This window comes from Anabrus simplex, chromosome 3 (genome assembly GCF_040414725.1).
Source record: "Anabrus simplex isolate iqAnaSimp1 chromosome 3, ASM4041472v1, whole genome shotgun sequence".
NCBI classification, from domain to species: Eukaryota; Metazoa; Arthropoda; class Insecta; order Orthoptera; family Tettigoniidae; genus Anabrus; species Anabrus simplex.
Window position 1 is genome coordinate 56,598,386 of NC_090267.1, and position 13,891 is coordinate 56,612,276.

Here is a 13,891-nt window from a genome sequence, read left to right on the forward strand (position 1 = left end):
CACCAGGATCTGTGAATGTTTGCTATTCCAATTACCTTTGTCGGGTTTGAACCCGCTTCCCTATGAACTGGCGGCCGACACTCTACCACAGACCCAGAGAGGGAGTTATAGTGATTAATGAAGTGTGTCTTATACGCTATGAAAGTTTCTCTATAATATCCTTTGTAACCCTTTTTATATGTAATGTGGACGTGATGAGCTTGATCATCTTTAAGGAAATTTAAAGGAATGTATTGAATTTTTATTAACATTTCAGTATCACATAAATTAATGATATTTAAAGCTTGTCTTTTTTAGTTGCAAAAGCTCTATCTTTTGCACTTTCAAAATATGATTAACTTAAGTTTATTGTAAGCTTTGCCAGTATGACGTAAGCGGAATAAAGTTTATTCAAAATAAAAATTGTAATTTGCAGTCAAAGAAAAAAAAAGAAGAGGGATGAAAAGTTGAACTGTTGTTGAATAACACTTGAAGGTTAAGAAATATAAATTCTTCAACATTTTCTACCAGGGCAGCCGTTGACAGTTTAGGAGATTTGTGATAAAACTGTCATTATTTCTGTTTTGTACATTCCACATCGTAGGTGATGATAATTTGTGACCCTCGTTCGGTCCCTTTGCTGCAGCTTACGACTCGTTATATTCATTAGCATAAACATGCTGCTAATTATGGCTATTAATGACCTCGCCCTCCTAACAACTGACTAAACGGTGCATTTCTCATTATTTACTTTGGCTGTCATCTTTGACATTCTTTGTAAATTCCGCTGGGGCAGTAACTTCACGAACAAATTATGATGTATTGTTCGGCTGTGGAGTCAAAGTCAACAAATTACATTCTACGTAATAAACCAGAAACTTCAGATCTGTTAGCAAAAGTGTCGCTGTCGTGCTGTGGTAACGATTTAGCCTCAGTATGTTGTCTTCGTTTCTGCATTTATAAACGTAAGAACCCTTTTGTGACATATCTGATCGCGCTCACGCATAGTTCGATTCAAGACAATCGAACTAGCCACATCGTTTGAAATCCAGTTTGTTATTCATTTCTTAAATGTGAAATGGAAAACTTTGTTTTCTTCCTAAATAATAGAGTGAAATGTTTTGTGTTACCTTATTACCACCACAGATCTAGGCAAGACATAAATTTATTTGTCTGGGAGTAAATACAATCAGTCACAAAAGTCTACATACACCTAGTAAATGTTCTATCTATACAAGAAACACAAATAAATATTAGGAAGTTTTATATCACCTTGCTTCTTTACAGTGACATAAACGTTGTCATAACAAAAATAAACATTCGATTACTTATTTCGTGACAAAAATGGAAAAAGAACTAAAGGTAGCACCTCACAAATATCTACATACAATACCAGTGTTCACTCTCAATACTTCGTCGAACCAGCATCTGCGTCCATGACAGTTTGCAGTCTTCTAGGCATAGATAACACAAGATGTTCTGTCATCGATGGAGTTATTTCGGACCATGCTCTCTTCAGTGTATCCTTCAAAGTATCTGTGTGAATCGATATTTGCGAAGTCTTTTCTCCGACTTCAGGCCAGATATGCTCGGGAATTTTAACCGTATGGTTAATTTCGTATGTGTCGTCTTCATCATTTCATCCTCATCACGACGCTCAGGTCGCCTACGGGTGTCAAACCAAAAGACCTGCATCTGGCGAGCCGAACTTGTCCTCGGACATTCCCGGCACTAAAAGCCATACGCCATTTCTTCTTTTTTCCCGGAAGTATTTTGTTGAACACGACATGACTGAGTAGAATAGATGATTAAATTGTGTAGAATTAGTTTACGAGGGTTAAACAGGCAAATATCCTTTTAAATCGTATATTTGAAATTGTAGATGGTGTATGTAGACTTTTGTGACTGATTGTATGTCTTTATAGGTGAGTAGGCCTATATTTCTTTTGTCATATCTTTGCGTCCAAGGTGTAAGTCCGTGCCTAGTCGCGGTCGGTGGATTTTTTGAGGTCGAGAAAGCTCGCAGCCCGTCCACGAATTTCCAATCCGCTTACACATATTTCATTATTTCGATTCTAGGAGTATTGAGTATTGACTATGGTATTGATATTTGGTTGTAAAGACGGACCATTGACAAATAAATTACTCTGGTTAGGTCAATTCAGTGGACTTACGTTCAGTACCCGAGGTCGCTATTATTATTACAGCATTATGCCGGTCGTGGATCAGCGGTAGAGTTGGCGTAGGGGCCATAAGATTGAGGGGTTGAAAAATGCCAAAAGTCGTCGCAATTTTTAAGGGTGGAAAGAAAATCCATTCTTCACTGCATGTCGTACGATGTCGGAATGTAAAAGATCTCTGGTAACACGTTTGATATTTACTCGACAAAGTTAAATAGAAATTTAGTGTAAGGTCACCCAAGAGAGATCTTGTTTCTTTGTCATTTATTAAATTGTGAACTATAGCTGGATCTTATTTCTGTGATAGACTATCACAAGGGCTCGAGTCATATTGACATGCGGGCGGTCTAAATGGTTTCAGATAAAAATGCTTGCACGTGATAGATGAGATTATTATTATTTTTATTATTATTATTATTATTATTATTATTATTATTATTATTATTATTATTATTATTATTATTAAATGGCCTATGTTTGATTCCTTGCTCGGTCACGATTTAAGCGTGGCAAGAGAAGCTGTAATGAGGTTCGTTCTACCTGGTGATTGCGGCGGGAATTGTTGTTTTAAGATGAAGTAGAACTTGGCAAACTTCCTGGCTTCTCTGCCTAGGGGAACGCGATGGAAATGAGTAAAATTCCTTCCCTCGGCCATTCTGAAAGTGATTACCCAATTCAACTTCCATTATTAATTGCAAATACTGTTGCGGGTTATCATGGTCCTTAGAACTAAAATTAACTACTATTTACAGTTATTTACACGTTCACTCACTTTTGAGTTTTCCACTCGGTACAGCTTTTTCTTGCGATCGTAAAACACTAACTCGGCACTGCACACTGGGGGAGGGGGTCGAACTCTTGGCATCCAACACGGCAGTGTTGTTCGAGAACAGTTCATAACGTACAAACTTCGCTTAGCCGTATGACAGACTCACTCCCGATGAATGACTCGCCACGGCCTCGCGATCGCCGCGTAACTGCTTTCTTTCAGTTGCAATTGACGCACACAAGACTGACTCCAGACCGACTCCAGACTGACCGCCATGCGCCGTTTACGCTCTTTATGAAGGCCCATAGAAGATTATTTAGTGTCCACTTCCAACTCATTTTTGGCATCTGGTCCATTGTTTGTTGTTGTGGTGGGTTTTTTTTTTCGCTATTGGTTTAACGTCGCACTAACACACTGAAGATTTTTGGCGACGCAAGGATGGGAATGGGCTAGGATTGAGAAGGTAGTGGCCGTGGCGTTATTTAAGGTACAGTCCCAGCATTTGCCTGGTCCGTTGTTAATCACCTTCCAGCTTCTTCTATAAGGTTCCTTATTGCGAGCCTCAACAATTTACCGGCGCTGTTGTTCTCCTCGCCGCTCGCCCCGTCCTCGTTGTCGCCCCTGCACCGCTCGAATTATTGCTGGCCGCCCGGCAGTTGGCCTTTATTTCTACAATACTAACACCTGTACAGACCTCGCGGCCTTTGTACTGGTGACCTCGTTATTCTTAGCTTCATTCATGAAAAATGACGTCATCCGAACTGGAAAAGTTATTAATCGAAGATGACGATGAACCGAAATGGTTCATTTAGAGATTCAGTTGCCGGGCTGAGTGGCTCAGGCGGTTGAGGCTCTGGCCTCCTGACCCCAACTTGGCAAGTTCGATTCTGCCTCACTTCGGTGGTATTTGAAGGTGCTCAAATACGTCATCCTCGTGTCAGTAGATTTACTGGCACGTAAAAGAACTACCGATGGACTAAATTCCGGCACCTCGGCGTCTCCACAAACCGTAAAAGTAGTGGGACGTAAAGCAAATAACATTATTATTAGAGATTTAGTTACTGTAATGACAGTAAAGTTTCAGGCAAATTGCGGTGGCTCAACGTTGTGAGGCATTGGCTCTAATAATAAGATCTTTTAATTATTGATGTATTCGTAGTTCTGCGTTAAGATCTCTAGCTTGCGGTGGCTCGGTGGATTGCTCTGGCTCGGACTCGTAACATCTACTGGTTGTGGTGCTTCTAGTTGCCCTCTGCTGTTAAAATGATGTCGTCGCGGGGTTTTGAACTAAACTTGTGCACGTTTTTGGTTGAACCCAAATCGTACAGAGTGCTAAGGATCGTAAGCCAGTGGAAAAATTATTTTCTCACTAAATTACTTTTCACCCTCCTTGAACTGTTATCCTCCGCGTCTTAGGATAGTTAATTGTATTACGCTTGTTGTATTTGTTATCAATAAAGAAAGGGTTTCATTCTTGGGGAGTTCGCGCATCAGTCAATAGTCTCGCTACTCCCTTCTAAGATAAAGTGGTGTATGAAAGGTATATCCATATCCTTGAACAGAACGCAAACACTTAGCGATAAAATATGTCCACATTCTTTAGGAAATTGCGCATCATTCGGTTGTTTCACACCATTCCTCTGCTAAGATAAGGCGGTGTATTGCTGATGGCTTGAGGTGTAGTTAGCGGGAAAGTATTTCTACATTCTTTGGGAGCTTGCGCATCGTTTATTTGTGTCACACCATCCCTCTGCTTGGGTAAGTCGGGATATGGCTAGTGGTTTGAGGGTATACATAGCGGGAAAGTATTTCCACATTCTTGAACAGAGCGCGAATCTCTCGCCGCCGGCTGGTGGTTTAAACAGAGTACTTCGCGAGAAAGTACGTCCACATTCTTGAACAGGACGCGAATATCTCGTATACTCCAGTGAGAGGGTAACATCTAAGCCCTCCCCCGCCTCGGTAAATCACAGCCGGCTCCTCCCCGCCGCCAGTCTGGCTGCATGCAAAACAGCGTTTAAAAATCAATTACCAAAGCTCGTGCTTCTATAAAACAAAGTCTAGCGGGCCAAACTCGTTCATTAGCGTGGGCCGTTCTCACGTTCTAATGAGCGAACACTCAAGTGCTCTCACAGGGAAATCACAAAATATCGCTACTTTTTTGCATATTTGAAAATTAACTTCAAAAAGACGAAAATGTTGATGATAAGTGAACACCCACAGGTGGTCCATTTTGCCGTAGAGAAGAAATGCAACCAGTGAAACACTTCAGGCATCTTGGACAAATATTGACTAGATCTTCGATATGAGCAGTGTTGCCGCCAGGCAAATGAAATTACCGTAACATTAAGCAAAATTTTACCCTAAATTGCGCTAGATTTAACAAATACAGAAATCATTCAAACTTGAAGTTGTTTTCACTCCTATTATAGTAGCTAGTGCCCATTAGACTCATGAAGATACTAAAGAATAGGAGAAAGTGTAATTGTAAACCGAATGAATTGGCCGTGCGGTTAGGGGCGCGCAGCTGTGAGTTTGCATTCGGGAGATAGTGGTTTCTGTCGGTAGTCCTGAAGATGTTTTTGCGTGCTTTCTCATTTTCAGACCAGGCAAATGCTGGAGCTGTACCTTAATTAAGGCCACGGCCCCTTCCTTCCCACTCCTAGCCCTTTCCTATCCCATCGTCGCCATAAGACCTATTTGTGTCGGTGCGACGTAAAGCAATTTTTAAATAAAAAATAATAAGTTTATGTAAACCAGGAATAATTTATGAGTTAGGAGTGACAGTATTTTTATCCTCAATTTTTAAAATATGCAAAAAAAAAAAGTCCCACAGTAATTCTTTTACGTGCCAGTAAATCTACTTACTCGAGGGTGACGTATTCGTACACCATCAAATACCATATGACTGTCCGGCTCCATGGCTAAATGGTTAGCGTGCTGGCCTTTGGTCAGAGGGGTCCCGGGTTCGATTCCCGACAGGGTCGAGAATTTTAACCATCATTGGTTAATTTCGCTGGCACGGGGGCTGGGTGTATGTGTTGTCTTCATCATCATTTCATCCTCATCACGACGCGCAGGTCGCCTACGGAAGTCAGTTCAAAAGACCTGCACCTGGCGAGCCGAACTTGTCCTCGGACACTCCCGGCACTAAAAGCCACACGTCATTTTATTTCATACCATATGACTGAACTGGGATCAAACCTGGCGACTTGGGCTCAGAAGGCCAGCGCCCTATACCGTCTGAGCTACTAAGTTCGGATCATGAAATCACTGGAGGTAAGGAATATTTGATCGGTTTTCACATTGTGTGAGTTATGTCAAATTGCAGAATGCTGACAGAAAATGATTGTTTATTAATCGTTTCTTGCATGTATAAGAAGAGCACATGCTTTATAGATAATAATAATAATAATAATAATAATAATAATAATAATAATAATAATAATAATAATAATAATAATAAACATGCCGGCACCGCGGTGTAGGTGTAGCGTGCCTGCTTCTTTCCGTGAGGCCCCGGGTTCGATTCCCGGCCAGGTCAGGAATTTTTACCTGCTTGTGAGGGCTGGTTCGAGGTCCAGTCAGCCTACGTGATTAAAATTGAGAAGCTACCTGACGGTGAGATAGCGGCCGCGGTCTAGAAAGCCAAGAATAACGGCCGAGAGGATTCGTCGTGCTGATCACACGACAGCTCGTAATATGAAAGCCTTCGGGCTGAGCAGCGGTTGCTTCGGGGCTGGGGTTTGGTTTTTGGTTGGGTCTGGAAACGCTTTATTTCCATGTTAGAACTCATTTTCTACAACTAGGCTACACATAGTACATTAGTCATAGGAAAAACTCAGGAACAGAACGAACCAGCATATCACATGGAACTCTATCTTACAGAAAATGTTCAGAATGCCCTCCGTTAGCATTGAAACATGCATTATCTCGCTTTCGCAATGAATCCTGGTACAAGATGCAGAGAGTCTTCGTTCTCGTTTTGGAATCCATGTCCATATAACATATTATATTGTTTTAAGTGCGAGGAATGTGCCCTGAAAGTTTGGCCTGCCTTATCGTTACAGTCTGTAGAGTTAGTCACATTCCACTGCAATTGATCAGAACTCTAACTGTGAGTATAGTTCTCTACTTCTTCTTTATCGCTTTCAAATTTCGAAACGAAGGAACGGAGAGGTGAACAGCCAGTGCACCGGGCGAGTTGGCCGTGCGGTTAGAGGCGCGCGGCTGTGAGCTCGCATCAGGGAGATAGTGCGTTCGAACCCCACTGTCGGCAGCCCTGAAGATGGTTTTCCGTCGTTTCCCATTTTCATACCAGGCAAATGCTGGGGCTGTACCTTAAGGCCTCGGCCGCTTCCTTCCAACTCCTAGGCCTTTCCTATCCCATCGTCGCCATAAGACCTATCTATGTCGGTGCGACGTAAAACCACTAGCAAAAAAAGAAACAGCCAGTGCCACAGACCCAGACAGCACACGAACGCTCTGACTTAAGTGGGCTAAAACTGATAATATCCCTTTTATCACTTAGTCCGGTTTCGGATCTGAACTCGGGAGTTGAGTGTGGGGATGAGATTCGCATAGTAGGCTACAAGTTTTAGGTCAGTATGCCTCTCCTTAGAGAGCAGTGGTGAACTGGGTGAAACTAGCGAGTAGTGGAGTGTGTGGGCAGAACGAAACAGGAAATCATGCATCGCTTACGCTTTAGAAAAAAACTGATACAGCACAGTCATGAGCCCCTCATAAGCCATGGGACCCCCGCCCCGCGGGGTCTGCAGGGTCCTTATCGTCGCCACTGAAACCAGACAATACGCCCACAAGCTACTGGTAGTTCACGATCGACAGTTTGGCTACCCCTGCTCTATTCAAACAAGTGATAAACCAAAATGTGACTTTTGGTGACTTCTTGCCTAGGTGTCCTTAACGATATGGCTCAGACGGGAAAGCGCTGGCGAGTTCGATCCCACCTCAGTCCGGTAGTATTTGAGGGTGCTCGTAAAAGTTACATCTGCAAGAAAAATAACCTCTGACACATCGGCGTTTCCGAGGATATAAAAAGAATGCATTAAAATATTCATAATATCTGGAAGAGGTTGGCGTTGAACTCCACGTCGTGTAACTCATCTTCATAGTACACGAGCAAAGCTCTTTCGGATTCTTGTTATAATTATGAGAATCTCTGCTACGTGCTTCAGAACCGTACCAAAATATTCATCTGCTTTCGATTCAAAGGACGTTTCGATACATCCTTGTTGGGTTGACAAGATAATCGATCCTGCTTTAAATATGGTTTAATTTACTCTGAAGTAAAGTGATTCGAAATGAAGAAATTACATGGCATTTTTGTGAGGCTACAACCTCTCTGAAATGGGAAAACTTTTTTTTTTTTTTTTTTTTTTTTTTTTGCTATTTGCTTTACGTCGCACCGACACAGATAGGTCTTATGGCGACGATGGGACAGGAAAGGCCTAGGAATGGGAAGGAAGCGGCCGTGGCCTTAATTAAGGTTGAGCCCCAGCATTTGCCTGGTGTGAAAATGGGAAACCACGGAAAACCATCTTCAGGGCTGCCGACAGTGGGGTTCGAACCCACTATCTCCCGAATACTGGATACTGGCCGCAATTAAGCGACTGCAGCTATCGAGCTCGGTGGGAAAACGTTTCTGTCCAAAATTATATAATGCTCGTTCCAGGACACGCCTTTTTCCATTTCGAGTTTCGTTAGTGTTTTGATTTCTTCTTCTTCTTCTTCTTCTTCTTCTTCTTCTTCTTCTTCTTCTCAAAAGGTTTATGACCGTCATGGAATAATTCTTCCCTATTTTGCGCTTCTCGAATCAGGGAAGGCATGAGGTTCCGTGTCCGTATTTTCTTCCTCGCGGTAACTCTTCCCTTCTATCTTGCCGTCTTTGTCATTTCAGAAGGCGTAAACGAAATAGGCTGCTTCCCTGTGTTTCTCTAGGATTTTTTTTTTTTTTGCTATGGGCTTTACGTCGCACCGACACAGATAGGTCTTATGGCGACGATGGGATAGGAAAGGCCTAGGAGTTGGAAGGAAGCGGCCGTGGCCTTAATTAAGGTACAGCCCCAGCATTTGCCTGGTGTGAAAATGGGAAACCACGGAAAACCATTTTCAGGGCTGCCGATAGTGGGATTCGAACCTACTATCTCTCGGATGCAAGCAGGCATATTGTATTATGTTAACAGATCTATCCGTTTCAATACCTTGAGTGTAATATACTGTAGTTAAATATTTAAATTATCCGCGGATAACCATTTAGCGGGTGCGGATGCGGATGAAGGAAGTGCGAATGCGGATATTATTTTGTATATCCGCGCAGGGCTCTGCTTATTGGTATGAGGTTTTTTCTACATGTTGTGGTATAAAATGAAATGACTTAAGTTAAATGACGATTGGATATTTTATTTCTGGCTTATTTATTTCTCCAAGAATTGTCTGGTAACATCGTATTTCCATTATTATTATTATTATTATTATTATTATTATTATTATTATTATTATTATTATTACAAGCGACAGAATGCGCCCTTGTCTTAAGTAATGTTTATTGGTGGGTTGATGTTAGTTATCACCGGTGTGCAGTGAGCTTGTTTTAACTCGAGCGGTATCAGTTCAGCCGCCATGAATATTCCATCATCGCACACGGCCACCCAGGCCAGCGGTCCATTTACATAACGAACGAACGATACGAGCAGGCTGGCGCTACCCCTCCCTGCAGGTACCACAGCACGCGCTTCCCTGCGCTGATAGGAATGTAATTCCAGGTATTGGTGAGTCTCCACGCCACAGAGCTTTAGAATGGCTCCACGTAGGCTAATCATGGTGCGGTTAGCGTATTATTTCTTGTTATCGCATACTCAGGGGCGGATTTATAATATAGGCCTCCTAGGGACGTGCCTTGAGGCGGCGGCTTTGGGGGCGGCAAATTTTGTATAATACTACTTTTTAATACATAAAACCTCGGTACAAGAACATGTTTGTATGCTTTGAATAATTGCATACAGTAATAAGTTATTGCCTTAATGTTTCGTTATTAATTCTTAGAATAAAACAACACCTACTGTACATTTCTTACAGCTAAGAAATATACATTTGATACCCGTCATTTTCAACCTTTTTCGATATGATAGTTTTGTTTTCCGGGATATCGCTATTGGCTGACGGTATGTCGGTGTCTTCTTCCTTCTTAACCAAAATATATAAAGAGGAGCGGCTTGTCTAACATACACCAGGTGATGAAAAACAAGAACTATGAACATTTCATCGACGAGTTCGCTGGTAGTAGAAAAAATAATCAGGTGCTCATAAATAATTTACTTCAGAGAGGGAGAATTCAAAAGGGATAGCTGCCTTTGAATAAGGGGTAGACCCCACTGTGAAGATATAGGCTCACAATTAGTTTTTCAAACAATATTCAATAATGTTTTGAAAAAAAAGTCTGTTATTTATTGATGATTTTTTTCAAGATTCTCGTATCCCGAATGGAAACGTTTATTTACTGGTATTGTTAAAACATTGCTTAATGCACAGTTGTTCCACATAGTTTCATATAATTGTAATCAATAAATTCAATAATACTCGAAATTTTGCAACTTACGTAGATGTGTGGTTATTACAAAATAATGATTGTACAATTATTATATTTTAAATAGTGGATTGTGCCTAATTTTCTGTATGCAGCGTACAAGAAGTAGTTTTTTATAATACTCATGAAAATAGAGAATATTCTGAAATTTATATGCTGCTAAGATACACAATAGTATAAAAATAGACTACTAATACGGCGGTTTTGTAATATATTTAATTTCTTTGGAGTCGGACAGGAAAAATAGTATTAGTGAACATGTGTAGATTTCCGAGTGAGAAATGTGTACTATAATACCAATATAAATGGTCCGTTATTGGACATTACAAATTTTCCAGGTAACTCATTCCTGGTTGCCAGCGTTTCGCCCTCGTGTGCTAGGTTGGGCTCATCAGTTGGTACCTATGGGAAGCAACATCTATATCATCTATATCAAATGTGTACTATGTATTCAAAGGTGTACCAAGTATCGGCTAACACCGAGCTCGATAGCTGCAGTCGCTTAAGTGCGGCCAGTATCCAGTATTCGGGAGATAGTAGGTTCGAATCCCACTGTCGGCAGCCCTGAAAATGGTTTTCCGTGGTTTCCCATTTTCACACCAGGCAAATGCTGGGGCTGTACCTTAATTAAGGCCACGGCCGCTTCCTTTCTACTCCCAGCCCTTCCCTGTCCCATCGTCGCCATAAGACCTATCTGTGTCGGCGCGACGTAAAGCAGCTAGCAAAAAAAAAAAAAAGTATCGGCTAACGACGTGCCACAAAAGAACAAAATCTTTTAGTGGATACAGAAAGAATGAATGCCCATACGGGTGATCCTTTTTTCCTTTGTATTTCATCAAAGGATGTATATTATTATTGTAATGTTGTATGAGAATACATTCACAAATTAACTGGGTAATATTTACTCATAGCAAAATATTCTAAGTATGAAATTCAAAGTACTGAGTACAAATACGTAAGTAAAGTCATGCAAACACATTAATGTTAATTCCGACTGTAACAAGTAACGTAGATGGCGTTGTTTCCTTTTACGCAATCAAAATTATGCATTTCTACTTCTTGTGCGCTTTTTAAACTGGTGATATATTCTAAGAGAATTGTGCTGAGTAGCTCAGACGGTAGAGCCCAAGTTAGCGGGTTCGATCCCGGCTCAGTCCAATTGTATTGGCAGGTGCTCAAATACGACAGCCTTGTTGGGCTAGATCAGGGGGTTTCCAAATGGCGGCCCGCGGGATGCATGTGGCCCGCGAAACTATTTCTTGCGGCCCGCGAGGACTTTATAAATGCATTTTAAGAAATGTGAAGAAAAATTTACGAAAATTATTTGATAGCTCGTTCAAAAATGTATTCATTTTTATATCCTGTATAGACCAAAGTCAGAACTAATTCATTCTTGAATATTATCTCCTGTTTTTTAGTATTCACTTGTGCTGAATAGATTCTTTGATTTAGTAAAATGAAAGTCAAAGCTTCGCCGGAAAATGAGCCCTCACAAATACCAGTTCTAGGTCTGAACAATTATAAAATTGGCCTTGGGATCCATAGATCCATACCAATTCTTGAACTAAGTTACATTCCAACCTCACTGTGGACTTTTTATTCAACGTATCATGCCATGAATACTAAGAAATACTTTAAAAGCCATTGGTGTAAGAAGCGGTTTCATTTCTTTGCTCTTCTCACATTGGCAGTATTGGTTGGTACACAGTGAACATTTTCAGGGAAGTACTCCTGGAAGTACATTGTTGGGATTTTAGGCTCTTGCGAATGTATAGCATTATGCCCTTCACACTACTCCCACTAAATTGTCCTTTTTGTTTTAACTACGTTATTAATTTTAGTTTGTCTTTCGTTTTACTTTTTTTAATTAGTCAAATATTCATTCAAATGAACCGACATTGCTGGGTGCTCTTCTTCCAAATTCAATCGTCCTGGGTATAATAGTCATTATTCTTAATTTCACCCTTTTATGGATTTGTAAAATAGCGTTTTAAGCAATTAGAGTTATTACACCTTCCTTTCAATTTCATACAATTTTGTATACTGCTACCTCTGTCCTATTTGCGGAATTTTACGAAAATTGGCCTATTATTAAAGTGTGGCCCGCAGTCATGCTTCAGGTTTCCAATGTGGCCCTTGAGTTCTTACTAATTGGAGACCCCTGGGCTAGATTGTGAAGCAAATCCTGAGGAAAAATTCCGGCACCTCTGCGTCTCCGAAAACCGTAATAGTAGTTATAATGGGACGTTAAACCAGTAACATAATTAGGTTGTCGCTGACTTCTCCTCAAGCTAGCTGTGATTTGAATGTCTACAGCTACACCTGGGATTTTTAGAATGAAAGGAACCCACTTCTCGATCGTTAGATTTTCACGTTAAACTGGAGAAGCTGACATTATGATCACAATATTACCACTCACATTTTACTACCAGTATTTACAAAAATGCATAGAAAACATCTGATTTCCTTAGTTTGAGATGCTAAAGAGGAGTAGAATCCCTTATTATTATTATTATTATTATTATTATTATTATTATTATTATTATTATTATTATTATTATTATTTAGAGATACTCTGATGGTGATGATTATGTGTTTTTTTCGTATTACTTCGGTATGGTGACAGTTGCAATGAATTGACTATCAGAAAGAGAAAAGAAAGGAAATATTTTTTCTAGGGAAGAACCCGGGACCCCAAAAATATCAGTAGCCAGCGAATTTATATTCCGCATGAGATCGAACTAATAATTATGCGATAAAATCGAAAATATCTCACCCTCACTGAAGAACAGGAGAATGGTTGTTATGGATGCGTCAAAAGAATTCAACTAGAAAGGACAGCTAACAAAATCTCGGTCTCCGAGGTCAACATAGAAACGCAAGTTCTATGGGCCCATCGGAACTAGAAAATGTGGGATCAAGGTGGAAGATATAGCTAACAGAAATGTGTTCGGAAGGAAAATTGTGACGGTAAAGTATCTGTTCGAAGAGAAGCCAAGGAGAAAAAATAGTGGAAGAATAACGAGTAAGATCGAGCCAGAAAAGGCGGGGGGGGGGGGGGGGGGAGAACTTGAAGGAAGTCGTGTAATGGCTGTAAACTAGGCTGAGTAGCTTAGATGGTAGAGCGCTGGCCTTCTCACTCCAAGTTGGCAGGTTCGAACCTGGCTCAATGCGGGTGCTCAAATACGCCAGCCTCGCGTCGGCAGATTTACTGCCACGTAAAAGAACTCCTGCGGGAAAACCTTTTGGCACCTCAGAGTTACTGAAAACGGTAAAAATAGTTAGTGGGACCTAAAGCCAAAAACATGTGTTTTTATGATTATTTGTTGTAACGATTTTTTTTTTTTTTCTGTTTTACAA